We start from the raw sequence: 12589 nt of genomic DNA, 5'->3' as shown, positions 1-12589 counted from the left end.
CCTGGAGGGGTGGGGGGACTTGGCCCTGGGTCAAGGACTGGAGCAGGGCTGGCACCCACGGGAGCCGCTCATAGGTCCTCTGCAGGCAAAGCCATCCTGGGGGCCTCAGTGGAGGACAGGACCCTGTGACGATGTGACCTGGCTGCTCCGGAGGACTTAGGTCTTACCAAGAGCCCTAAGCTTCGTCCACGAGAAGAGCAGATGCCCTGCTATCAGAAGGGCAGCCGGCCCGCTCTGGTCCCGGGTCTGTCCCCTGACCAGCCCTAGGAACGAGGGCACAGGGATCGACACTCTGGGCTCCTGAACCAAAAGGCCTCTACCCAATTGGCCTCTGGCATCATTGTCCCCCCAAACCGAAGCCTAGACAGTGTGTGTCCCCTGCTCAGGGTGACCCTGTTCACCTGACCCCGTCCATCAGCCATGATCACTCCTTTGATCTGCACACACGGCTCAGCTCTGCATGTGTGATGGTGAGAGGCCATGAGCATGTGTGAGAGCCGGCGTGAGTGTGTGCAGCAGAAATGGGAGAAGAGGAGAGTGCCAGGTGTGAGGGCTGTGGGTGAGCAGGCGGGTGTGCGGGCCCTCTGGGTCTCGGCAGTCTCGGGAAGTGTCAATGAGGGCGTGTGTGGAGTGAAGTGTGGGTGGGTGTGAGGCAGTGTATGTGTGTGTGACAGCCTGGTGTGTCGGTAGGAGTGAGAGATGCTGGGTGTGATGACGGAGGTGTGAGGAAGGTGTGAAAGTGCGTGTAAGGTGGGTGTGTGCACTGTGCAAACGTGCACGGTGAGTGTTCACCCAGCATGGTGTTCATCCTGCCATGATGTGTGTGTGTAAAACAATACCCTGCAGTGTGAGTGTGCACATGGTGTGGGTGTCGATGTGTGTGCATTGTGTTACACACGTGTGTGCACAGGTGCGTACAGTGCGTGTGGCCATGGGTAAGATATACAGGTATGCATATGTGGTCTGTGGATAAACGTGGGGTGTATGTGCAGTGTGAGTATAAACATGCCTTATGCATGTGTGGGCACATGCTGTGTGTGAATGTACGTGTGTGACATGTGTGCACATATCAGTGTGTGTGCAACCCACGTGTTATCTAGGTGTGCACACGTGGTGTGTATGAGCATAAACTTGTATTTTAATACACATGGTGTGTAAGTATGTGTGACTGCACACGTGTAAACACCACATGATACACTTGTGCACACACCTGGTGTGTGCGGGACACCCTGCTGCTCGATGCACAGACGTCTCACTCCTGCCCCTGTAGAGGAGCAGTGGTGCCGGAGAGCCTTGTGACTGGAGTTCCGTGCTGTGTGCCCGGTGCTGGGCCCGTGGTGGGGTGGGCTGGGCAGTCCTGATGTGGCTTCTCTGGCTGCTGAGAGAGCCGCGGGCTGTCGTGTGCCTTTGTTTCCAGTAACTTCACCATAGACACAGCAATTGTGCCTTGTGAGCAAAACCAACTGTCCACATTCGGTACTATTTAGTTATGTTGAAAAACTCCAGCCTTTTGCACTGGTGCACTGCCGAGTGCCCTGTGGTCCTTGCCCGGTCCCCACGCTGCAGAGCAGGGGCTGCCCCTTGACATGCTGTGCTCTCTGCAGTCAGGATGTGCACGGCGCGGCTCTGCAGACAGGGCAACCTCTGCACCCTCTGTGCCCTCTGAGCCCTCTGAGTCCTCTGAGCCCTCTGTGCCCTCTGTGCTGGGTGCACCCTTTAGAGGAGCAGGTCCTGCCTGTATCGTGCAGCCTGGGGATGGCTGAGGACGTTCCAGGGCTCATCTCTGGCAGAGAATTGTGACACCAGCCAGGAAGGGACTGGGAGCTTTGCAGTCTGGTGTTGAGTTGGGTTTTCAGCTTTTAATCTCACAAGATCTCTGTGAAATAAGAAATGCATCTGTGCATACATCTCTGTCCCCAGTTCCTGTCACACTGCACCTCACTTGTCACTCCCTGAGTGTCAGGGGCCAGGCGAGCCTTTTGTTGGATAGTTGGTCTCTGCCCTGGTTCCTGCAGCAGAGCTCCCGACCCCATGCTGGTTGCCGAGTGCAGGGAACATTTTCCATCCCCGTGAAACAGGGCTCCTGGGCTCCTGGGCTTTGGCTGGCCCTCCCGGGCGTAGCCGGCCACCACAAGAGCCCAGCCGTGGCTAGAAGCCTGGAGCCATCAGGGGCCCACTGGATCAAGGGGAAGGACCATTCTGGTGGGTTCCCAGGTCGCTGGCGGGTGACGTGTGGGTTTCCAGGCTGAGGTGGCGACAGACGCTCGGCTCACTTTGGGAGAACTGGGGGGCAGGCCAGTTCCTGCCTTCTCCCCCAAGGGTCCTGTCTTAGGACAGGTCTCCGGGACTCCAGGCGGCCAGCAAGGGTGGTGCCCCAGGTCCTGGCGTGATGGGACCAGAGTCTGCGCCACCCAGATTTATGGGAAAGCCTCACCCCGGGAAAGGCTCCGGCTGTCGCCAGGGAGGAAATTACAGAAGGAGCAGCCCAATAACTCAGAGCGCATGAAGGGTGACCTATCGAAATTTGTGCTCCTTCTACCCGCCGCTCCCTGGCCTTTCCCCCCCTCTGGCTTCCAGGGGGCCATTTTTCAAATATTCCAAGCACCTTCAGACTTGCTGCATCTGCAGTCTCTGGGGTTAGAGGACGGAGGGGAAGAGAAATGGCCGAGCTGCCCCTTAGCCCCAGCCCCGGGAGAGGCGCACGCAGGCCGGCCCCACCGCAGCGTGTCTTCAGTCATTGACGTGGAGGGGCCGGGCAGGGTATGGGGAGGAGGACGAGAGGCCCGAGTCCCTGGTTCTGAGAGCAGCTCTGACCCGGGCAGCTGGTCCCCATAGAGCCCTCTCTTTGTCCTCAGAACGTGACTGTGTTTGGAGGCCAGGGCCACAAACGGTAAGGAGGTCTGTGGTGTGGCCCTCTCCTGCAGGACCGATGACCTTAAAAGATGGGATTAGCACACACGGGAAAGACCACGTGAGGACCCAGGGAGAAGACGGCACCGCAAGCCCAGGAGGGACCCCAGAGACGCCCGTCTGCTGCGCCTCGATACCAAACCTCCAGCCCCCAGATGCGTGGTCGAAGTCCCCTGGACTGTGGCTTCTGTGGCACCAGCCGTAACCAAACCAGGTGGAGAAGTGGCTGTAATTGTGGAATCGCCCATTAACACAAGAGTGAGCCCAGGCTCAGCTTCCTTCTGGCCGGGTCCCCAGGGCCTGTGGCCTCTCCACCAACCCCCAGGCCCAGTGGCCTCCTCCACCAACCCCCAGGCCCAGGGTCAAGGTTCTGTTGACAGAAGACTCAGTGGAAGAGGCCAGCTGTGAGGACGCCCAGCTTCATTTCCATGGACGTCCTGGTGAGTCCAGCCTTCAGCCAGCCCAGCCCGGGGCCAGCTGGGCCGCCGTGGTTTTGTAAGGCCCCGATGACGGGAGGGTCCTGAGCAGCTGGCCCCCGTGGGAGTCGGCTTCTTTGCCAGGCATCCAGCCAGCTGGAGGCTGAGGGGGACGCGTCAGTGCCCCCCGTTCTGCTTCATTGTCCTGGATCCCACCACCCATTTGCTCAGAAGCTCCGGGATCCTCCACCAAGCCCCAGTCTAATACCCACACCGTCTACGGGATGATGGACGGTATGAGAGCTCTGGTGGAATACAGAATCCAGTGACCATGGGGTCTGCACACCGAGGAAGGAGCAAAGGATGGTGTCCACAGAATGGTGTGAGAAAGAGGTCAGAAATCTGAGAGCCCCGGGATAAAATCACCACAACAGCTCGCGGGTCTGCATTTTACAAGGCACTCGCTGGCCCAGGTGTAGACAGGTGCCAACAGCTCTGCCTCAGTCCCTTAGGGCTGTGAGGCCTGGAGTGCCATCCTCACCCGGGGCCTCCCCTCTCAGGCCCAGGGAGATCCCTGCCCCCAGCAGGCGCTCATACGGAGGCTGAGCCCGGGACAGGGTCAGCCTTTCACTGCCCGTGTCCTCCCGTGTTTCACAGCAGCCTCGGGAGGTCCGCGGGGCAGGGAGCAGAGGGGGAAGGCCTGTGACCAACTGTGCCCAACGTCACCCAGAACAGAGCCAAGTGGGCCAAGGCTGAGTCCTAGGGGGTGCACCTGGAGCCGGGAGCCAGGGAAGCACAGGGAACAAGAGCCACTGCCTGGGGCTCCAGCCCACAGGGACTCCTGGCCAGCGGTCACATGGCTGGGGGACAAAGGAATCCCTGCCAGCTGCCTGGGCCTCAGAGTCCCTCCACCTCTTTCCTGGACGGTGTCATATACCCGGAGGCCGACCATCCCCGACCTCAGCTCCAAAGCACTGGGTGGGCTTCTGGCCCCCAGCATCTCTGTGGCCTGTCCCTAACCTCTCCAGGGTGACCCACAGATACTCTGTGTCTCAACATGTCACCACGTCCAAAACAGTCAGCGTCCCCCACCCCCACAGGAGGCCTGCCTCTGTCCCTAGGGAGGGGAAAGGTGTGTGTGGCCATGTGCAGGACATACATGTATGTACATGTGGACTGTGGGTCAATGTGGGGTGTGTGGAGGGCGAGTATAAACATGCCTTATGAGTGTGTGGACACGCACTGTGAGTGAATGCACATGTGTGACATGTACGCACATATCGGTGTGCGTGCAACCCACGTGTTATCTAGGTGTGCACATGTGGTGCACATGTGAGTGTAAACGTGTATTTTAATATACATGGTGTGTAAGAGCGTGTGACTGCACACGTGGGGGGAAGGGCACCTCCGTCCACGGTGGCTTGTGCCAGAGACCTGGGGTTTCCCTTGACCCCGTATCTCCCTTGCCCCAGAGTGGACCCCTCTTCAGGCCTTGCCAACGTGGCCTCCTACTCAGCCTGGATATTGGCTGGGAGATGGTTACCTGTGTCATGGACCGAGTGCCCCTGTCCCCAAGGCCACATGGTGAAGCTGGGACCTCCAGGATGGCCATGTTTGGAGATGAGGCCTCTGAGGAAAGACTGAAGTGGAATGAGGATGTGACAGTGGGCCTGTGTGACAGCACTGTGTCCTTACGAGAGGGACTTCCTGTCTCCTCAGGTCAAGCACAGAGAAGAGACAGGACTGTGACCGCCTGAGGTCTGGGCATGGGTCCGCAGCCCCAGTCATGGCAGCTGGAGTGGACAGACAGAGACAAAGGTCAAGCTGTGGTTTTTTTATTACACTGTCTCGTTTTGTAAGAGAATCTTTCCAGAAGCCTCGTATTCTAATGTCGTCAACGTATCCATTTCTTCTCAATGATTTTCCTCTTGCATCTCATTTAAAAACACTTCTTCTCTGTGTGGCATGACCCTCTGTGTTTCACTAGAGATTCTGCTACCAACTCTCATACCTCTGGGATCTGCCTGAGGGGTGTGTGTGTGTGTGTGTGTGTGTGTGTGTGTGCACTCACATGTGCATGTGACAGAGGGGCTCTTCTCCCACTGTTTCTGCCCACTGCCCCCTGGGTTGGGTCGCTTTGCCACCCCTGTCCCCTCTGTAAGTTTGGGGCTGTCCGATCGCAGGTTTGGAGAGCAGCCCTGTCTGGTAACTTTCTTTGCTCTCAGGAGCGACTCTCTGAGCACTCCCTGGTCCTCCAGGGTGGTCCATGCTCTACCAGAAGGAGGCTGCCTGCCAGCGTATCTGGGACAGGACAAGAGGCCCGGCCACCTTGAGGAGGCCGTTAGAGGATTGCTCATTCCTGCGCTGGCTTAGCCCATTTCCTGCAGCTGTAACAAAGTATCAGAGAAGAAAGTCTATTCCGTTCTCAGGTTTGGAGGAGGAAAGCCCAAGGCTGGGCAGTCCATCAGGTGGCTTAGGAGTGTGTGACTTCATGGGGGTAGCGTGTGTCAGAGGGACATCCCATGGCACGAGAGGAAGCCAGAGTCCAGGACCTGGGGTCCTGGGGACACCCTCAGGCCACACCAGCCGGCCCTCCAGCTCCGTGCTCCCCAGAAATAAAGTGACGTTTGGCTTTTGCAGAGCTTTGTTCTGCGGCTGTTTTCCTGATCCACGTGAGTCAGGGCAGTGAAGGGCTCGCTGTCTCGTTCTGTCCCCAGGAGGTGACATGCAGCAGTGACCGGTCAATGAAATTCCATCATTTTCTCCATTGTCGCCATTCACCCTGACCTGGTGGGTCCGTGGCCTCCTCGCTGCTCCGTGGCAGTCCCTGTCCTGGGGGTGGCGGTCTGCGTTCCTTCTGTGCCTGAGGACTGGACCACCTGTCCACCTGTCCCAGGGAGCACCCCTCTTCGTTGCCTGGTGTTCGGAGGCCCTCCATGTTCCCAACTCTCCCTTCTTCCTCGTGGCTCTCAGAGCAGGATCGTTGATTCCGTGAAGAGCCCTGTTTGGGTCTTTACTGAAGTGCGTGGACTCTGGCCATGCACGCGGCGGGCGATGCCCAGAGAGTGCGCCTTTGTCTCTGTGGAGCTCTGTGCATGGCCCCGTCACGGTCTCTGGGGGCTTACTGTCCACACCTGGGCTTGTCCCCTGTTGCCGAGGATGGGTGTTCCAAGCGCTGGGTTTGGTGTCATTCATCTCTGGACAGAAGGCATCGGTGCTGGGCTCGGGTCGCTGCCTGGACAGGCCCTCTCATCTGGGCCAGAGTTGACCGCCATTTCCCTGGGCTTTCCCTGTGGCTGCCAGGCCACCATGGACAGCGCTGACCTTCGCTGCTGCCTCTCCAACGCTGCATTGGTGGTCTGCTTCTCCGTGCGCAGTCTGGGCAGACCTCCAGCCAGGGCTGGGGACGAAAGCATGTCCCTCTCCGTCCTGACTCGACCATGACCATGGCCCCCAGAACGTCGTGCTTGACGCGTGTTCTGAGCAGAGACATGACCACAGTGGCCTTCACCGCAGCAAGACACGGTGCCGCATGACAGCAGCAGACGCTGCCGCGTGTCCTGACAGGAGCCACAGGAGACATGTCTGGCCAACTGCCCTACTCTCCGCCCCAGCCCGCCGGCTCTGCTGGGAAATGTGCTGAGTTCTGTGAGGTCCCCTCTCTTGGCCCCAGGTGCAGGATCTGAGGACACAGCAACTGGGCTTCGCGGTCTGGGGAAGTCCTTCTGCCAGGGAGTGTGTTGTGATTCAGTCACGAGTGGACCCGCTGGGAAGGCTGGGAGGCCGGGTGGGGGACTCCGGGTCCCTGGGTCGGGGTTGGGGGCTCCAGAGCTTGAGATTCCCGCCAGGCCCCCGGGGGTGCAGGAGAGGCCCAGATCAGCTCTTTCCCGTCAGCCGTGACTTTAATCCGCTGGGCTGCCTGGCGCCTCCCGTGGCTCCGCTGGTCCCGTCTGTCCTGAGCCCTCACGGTCCTCGTCCTCTCCTGCCTTGGTGGGGATGACTGGACACTCCTGCTCCCTGGGAGGGCCCTGATGGGTAGGGCAGGTCTGGGTCTGTGGCCATCACATCCAGAGGAGTCCCTTGGCCAGGAGGACAGCAGGGGCCCCGCTGTGCGCCTGCAGGACGTGAGGTGCGCTGTGGGCGCCTGTTGCCAAGGCAGATGCTTCTCTCCCAGACCCAGCATTGTGCTGGGCATCCTCCTCCCACCCCAGGTGTGCCACGTCAGGGCCACACTCTATCCGCTGGGTGGGTTCTGTCACGCCTGCTGTTGTCTCGCAAAGTCCAGCTCCCTGCCACCTCCCTGCCAGCTCCCTGCCTCCTCACCACTCACCTCCCCTGCCAGCCTCCCCTGCCAGCCTCACTCACCTCCCTGCCAGCTCCCTGCCTCCTCACCACTGCCCTCACCCACTCACTCACCTGCCTGCCTCCCCTGCCTCCCTTAGCTGCCCACCTCACCCGCCCACCTCACCAAGCCTCGGCTCTGGCAGCCCCAGTTCTCTCTCGTGGTCAGGCCAGGGCCTGCCTCCCTCCCTGGGAGCTGAGTGCCTGCCACAGCCTTTGGTGGCACCGTGTCTGGCAGGTCAGGGACGATTTGGGGGAGCCAGGCCTTCCAGGACTATGGGTCACGCACAGTCCGACTGTGCCCTTCTCCTGCCAGCAGCGTCCCGTGGCTCTGCCCTCAGACTGCCCAGGCCTGCGAGCTGTCCCGTCGCCCTGGCCCCGGCCCACCCGGCCTTCTCCCAGCTCTGCCCCTGCTGCCCTGGCCTCCACGTCCCCAGGGCCCAGGTCGGGCCTTTGTGAGGAGTCTGGGAGCAGGAGGAAGGGCTGTATGATGCATATTTCTCCCTGGAGGGGCCCTGCTCCCCAGCGCCCGGGCAAGCTGGCACTGTGTGCGCGCTGCTTCCCACACTGTCACTGCCGTCCCCTGCCCGCAAGGGCTGTCCTGACCTGTTCCCTCTCCTCACCACCTCTTCGGCACCCGTAAGGCTCTGCCCAGGGGCTGCCTCCTCCAATGACCCGCTCTCCTGCCCCAGGAGCCTTCCTGCCCAGGGCTGTGACCTCCACTCTGGGCCAGAGGCAGAGACAACCGCACCCCGCACGGTGCACCTCTGCCTGGCCCTGCGTCTCCGGAGCCTGGCGCTGCGGGTGGCACACAGCGCAGAGGCTGGCACGGGAAGCTGGGCGGTGCGGTGTCCACAACTGGGGCGCTATGTGACTGGGTTCTGGGTTCTGGGTTCTGGGTTCTGTGTGACTGGGTTCTGGGTTCTGGGTGACTAGGTTCTGGTGACTGGGGTTCTACGTGGCTGGGTTCTGGGTGACTGGGTTCTGGGTGACTGGGGTTCTACGTGGCTGGGTTCTGGGTTCTGGGTGACTGGGTTCTGGGTTCTGGGTTCTGGGTGACTGGGTTCTGGGTGACTGGGTTCTGGGTTCTGTGGACTGGGATTCTGGGTGACTGGGTTCTTGTGACTGGGTTCTGTGGACTGGAATTCTGGGTGACTGGGTTCTGGGTGACTGGGTTCTGGGTTCTGGGTGACTGGGTTCTGGGTGACTGGGTTCTGGGTGACTGGAATCTGGGTTCTGTGGACTGGGATTCTGGGTGACTGGGTTCTTGTGACTGGGTTCTGTGGACTGGGTTCTGGGTTCTGGGTGACTGGGTTCTGGGTTTGGGGTTCTGGTGACTGGGTTCTGGGTGACTGGGTTCTGGGTGACTGGGATTCTGGGTGACTGGGTTCTGGGTTCTGGTGACTGGGTTCTGGGTGACTGGGTTCTGGGTTCTTGGTGACTGGGTTCTGGGTGACTGGGTTCTGGGTGCCTGGGTTCTAGGTTCTGTGTGACTGGGTTCTGGGTGACTGGGTTCTGGTGACTGGGTTCTGGGTTCTGTGCGACTGGATTCTGGTGACTGGGTTCTGGGTTCTGGGTGACTGGGTGACTGGGTGACTGGGTTCTGGGTTCTGGTGACTGGGTTCTGGGTGACTGGGTTCTGGGTTCTGTGGACTGGGATTCTGGGTGACTGGGTTCTTGTGACTGGGTTCTGTGGACTGGGTTCTGGGTTCTGGGTGACTGGGTTCTGGGTTTTGGGTTCTGGTGACTGGGTTCTGGGTTCTGGGTGACTGGGATTCTGGGTGACTGGGTTCTGGGTTCTGGTGACTGGGTTCTGGGTTCTGGGTGACTGGGTTCTGGGTGACTGGGTTCTGGGTGCCTGGGTTCTAGGTTCTGTGTGACTGGGTTCTGGGTGACTGGGTTCTGGTGACTGGGTTCTGGATTCTGTGTGACTGGGTTCTGGTGACTGGGTTCTGGGTTCTGGGTGACTGGGTGACTGGGTGACTGGGTTCTGGGTTCTGGTGACTGGGTTCTGGGTGACTGGGTTCTAGGTTCTGGGTGACTGGGGTTCTGGGTGACTGGGGTTCTGGGTGACTGGGTTCTGGTGACTGAGGTTCTGGGTGACTGGGTTCTGGTGACTGAGGTTCTGGGTGACTGGGTTCTGGGTGACTGGGGTTCTACGTGGCTTGGTTCTGGGTTCCAGGTGACTGGGTTCTGGTGGCTGGGTTCTGCGTTCTGGGTTCTGGGTAACTGGGTTCTAGGTGACTGGGTTCTGGGTGACTGGGTTCTGGTGACTGAGGTTCTGGGTGACTGGGTTCTGGTGACTGAGGTTCTGGGTGACTGGGTTCTGGTGACTGAGGTTCTGGGTGACTGGGTTCTGGGTGACTGGGGTTCTACGTGGCTTGGTTCTGGGTTCCGGGTGACTGGGTTCTGGTGGCTGGGTTCTGCGTTCTGGGTTCTGGGTGACTGGGTTCTAGGTGACTGGGTCCTGTGGACTGGGATTCTGGGTGACTGGGTTCTGGGTGATTGGGTTCTGGGTGACTGGGTTCTGGGTGACTGGGTTCTGGTGACTGGGGTTCTACATGGCTGGGTTCTGGGTTCTGTGTGACTGGGTTCTGGTGACTGGGTTCTTGGTTCTGAGTAACTGGGTTCTGGGTTCTGGGTGACTGGGTTATGGGTGACTGGATTCTGGGTGACTGGGGTTCTGGGTGACTGGGGTTCTGGGTGACTGGGGTTCTGGTGACTGGGGTTCTGGGTGACAGGGTTCTGGTGACTGAGGTTCTGGGTGACTGGGTTCTGGGTGACTGGGGTTCTACGTGGCTTGGTTCTGGGTACCGAGTGACTAGGTTCTGGTGGCTGGGTTCTGGGTTCTGGGTTCTGGGTGACTGGGTTATGGGTGACTGGATTCTGGGTGACTGGGGTTCTGGGTGACTGGGGTTCTGGGTGACTGGGGTTCTGGTGACTGGGGTTCTGGGTGACAGGGTTCTGGTGACTGAGGTTCTGGGTGACTGGGTTCTGGGTGACTGGGGTTCTACGTGGCTTGGTTCTGGGTACCGAGTGACTAGGTTCTGGTGGCTGGGTTCTGGGTTCTGGGTTCTGGGTGACTGGGTTCTAGGTGACTGGGTTCTGTGGACTGGGGTTCTGGGTGACTGGGGTTCTGGGTGACTGGGTTCTGGTGACTGGGGTTCTACATGGCTGGGTTCTGGGTTCTGGATGACTGAGTTCTGGTGACTGGGGCTCTGGGTGACAATTCCAGACATGTGTACAGTGTGCACTGATCAAAGCCAGTTTTTTGACTCGTTTTCCGGGTCATTTCTTCTCACTGCTGACTGTGTCCTGTGTGGTGCGGGAGCCTTTTAGTTGGACGTAGCACCATTTGTCGAGTTTTGCTTGTTGCCTGTGCTTTGGGTCCTACCCAGAAGGTCTCTTTCTGCACCAGCATCTGGAAGCATGGCCCCCTTTTCCTTCGGTTCTTTCCTCCTTCACACCACCAGCCCCTGGCCGCTGAGCTGGAGGCCAGGGTGTGCCTGCTTTCCCAGGTTCTGCAGCACAGCCCTGCGGGGCCCAGGGAGGGGGCGCTCAGCCTCCCAAGAGCTGGGTCCAAACTGGAATCTTTCAGCAGCGCTTAGGAGCCTGGTGAGTCCACTGCCTTGCTAAAAGGAAAGTTTTCCAGAACTCTTTGTTCAGGAAGTGGGTTTGACTTTATTGACGGCTGATTCCCTGCGGGTAACAGGGAATTGCAAAAAGGCTCTGGAGTTAAGTGTCCACTTACTCTCAAAGACGAGTCAGATCTGCATATAAAATGTACAGTCTCGTGCTTGAGCACTCTTGGGGAGGTGGCTTTTAAGCCTCCGTGGCTCTTGGTGCCATCTCCCGCAATTTCCCACCCTGCCATCATGGTCATGCTGGGGCTGGGGGGACGCCATGTCTGGCATCCCAGGGTCCTGGGCAGGTCTAAAGGGAATTCTTGATTCAGAAATGGATGAAATAAATCCAGACCAAAAATACTGCAGTGCGGGGGTGTGCACGTGAGCTATTTGTGAGAAATTTCAAGTCTTTTGAGGTAAAAATCAATTTACAAAGAAAACAAGCCCAGCCACGGAAAGTCACCGGTTCTGTTCACTCTGGGTCCTATTTGCATAGAAAGCAAGCTGCCGATGATGCTTTAGCTGAGCGCAGATTAACACTGGATTTGCATACTCTCGTGCCTTCCATTTCTGGAGAGGTTGAAATGAGTTGCTTGATTAAGCCTTGGTCCATCTCTTTTAATTTATTCGATTTTTTAAAAAGTCATCAGCTCTGTTTAAGGTGGAGCACCTCGGAACCTTGGAATGAAGCACTGGCTGGTGGGGTGCTTTGTCTCCTTCCATAACCAGGTGTGACCCACTCCCACTCCTACAAAGGTGTAAGGGTCTGGCGAACGATGGAGGAAGAGACCACCAAGAGACCGACTCATGCAACAGCAAAAGGGGATTTATTGAGGATCCAGTGCACTGAGGCTCCAGGCTCACTCAAGAAGGGACAGCGACCAAGAGCCCGGAGCAGGGGTTGAGCAGTGCTTAAGTACACTTTTTGGGGAGGGTGGGGGCTTTGCATACATCAGAGCAAATCATCATGAGGTGCGGGAAAATCAAACAATGACTCTCAAACATGATTAGTACATTCATTGGCTGGAACAGGTAGGGCGGGAGTGATAGGTCACTCCTAAGGAGGGGGATACATTCAAACTGATTGGTTTGGGCCCTGAGGTGCCTACGTGCCTAGCTGCACAGGGTCCAAGTTGTTAAACAACTAAGTGGTCAAGGAGGATTATTTAATGGGCAGTCCCGGGAATTGTCCTAACAGCTACAGGAATTTCAGGCTTTGAGTGTAGCATAGAAACTTAACAATACCTGGTTCTTTATATTTTAACTCAGGCTTTGCAGCTTAGAAACTCTACAATA

This window comes from Ictidomys tridecemlineatus (assembly GCF_052094955.1).
Source record: "Ictidomys tridecemlineatus isolate mIctTri1 chromosome 12 unlocalized genomic scaffold, mIctTri1.hap1 SUPER_12_unloc_5, whole genome shotgun sequence".
NCBI classification, from domain to species: Eukaryota; Metazoa; Chordata; class Mammalia; order Rodentia; family Sciuridae; genus Ictidomys; species Ictidomys tridecemlineatus.
Note: the sequence above shows the minus strand (reverse complement) of the source record.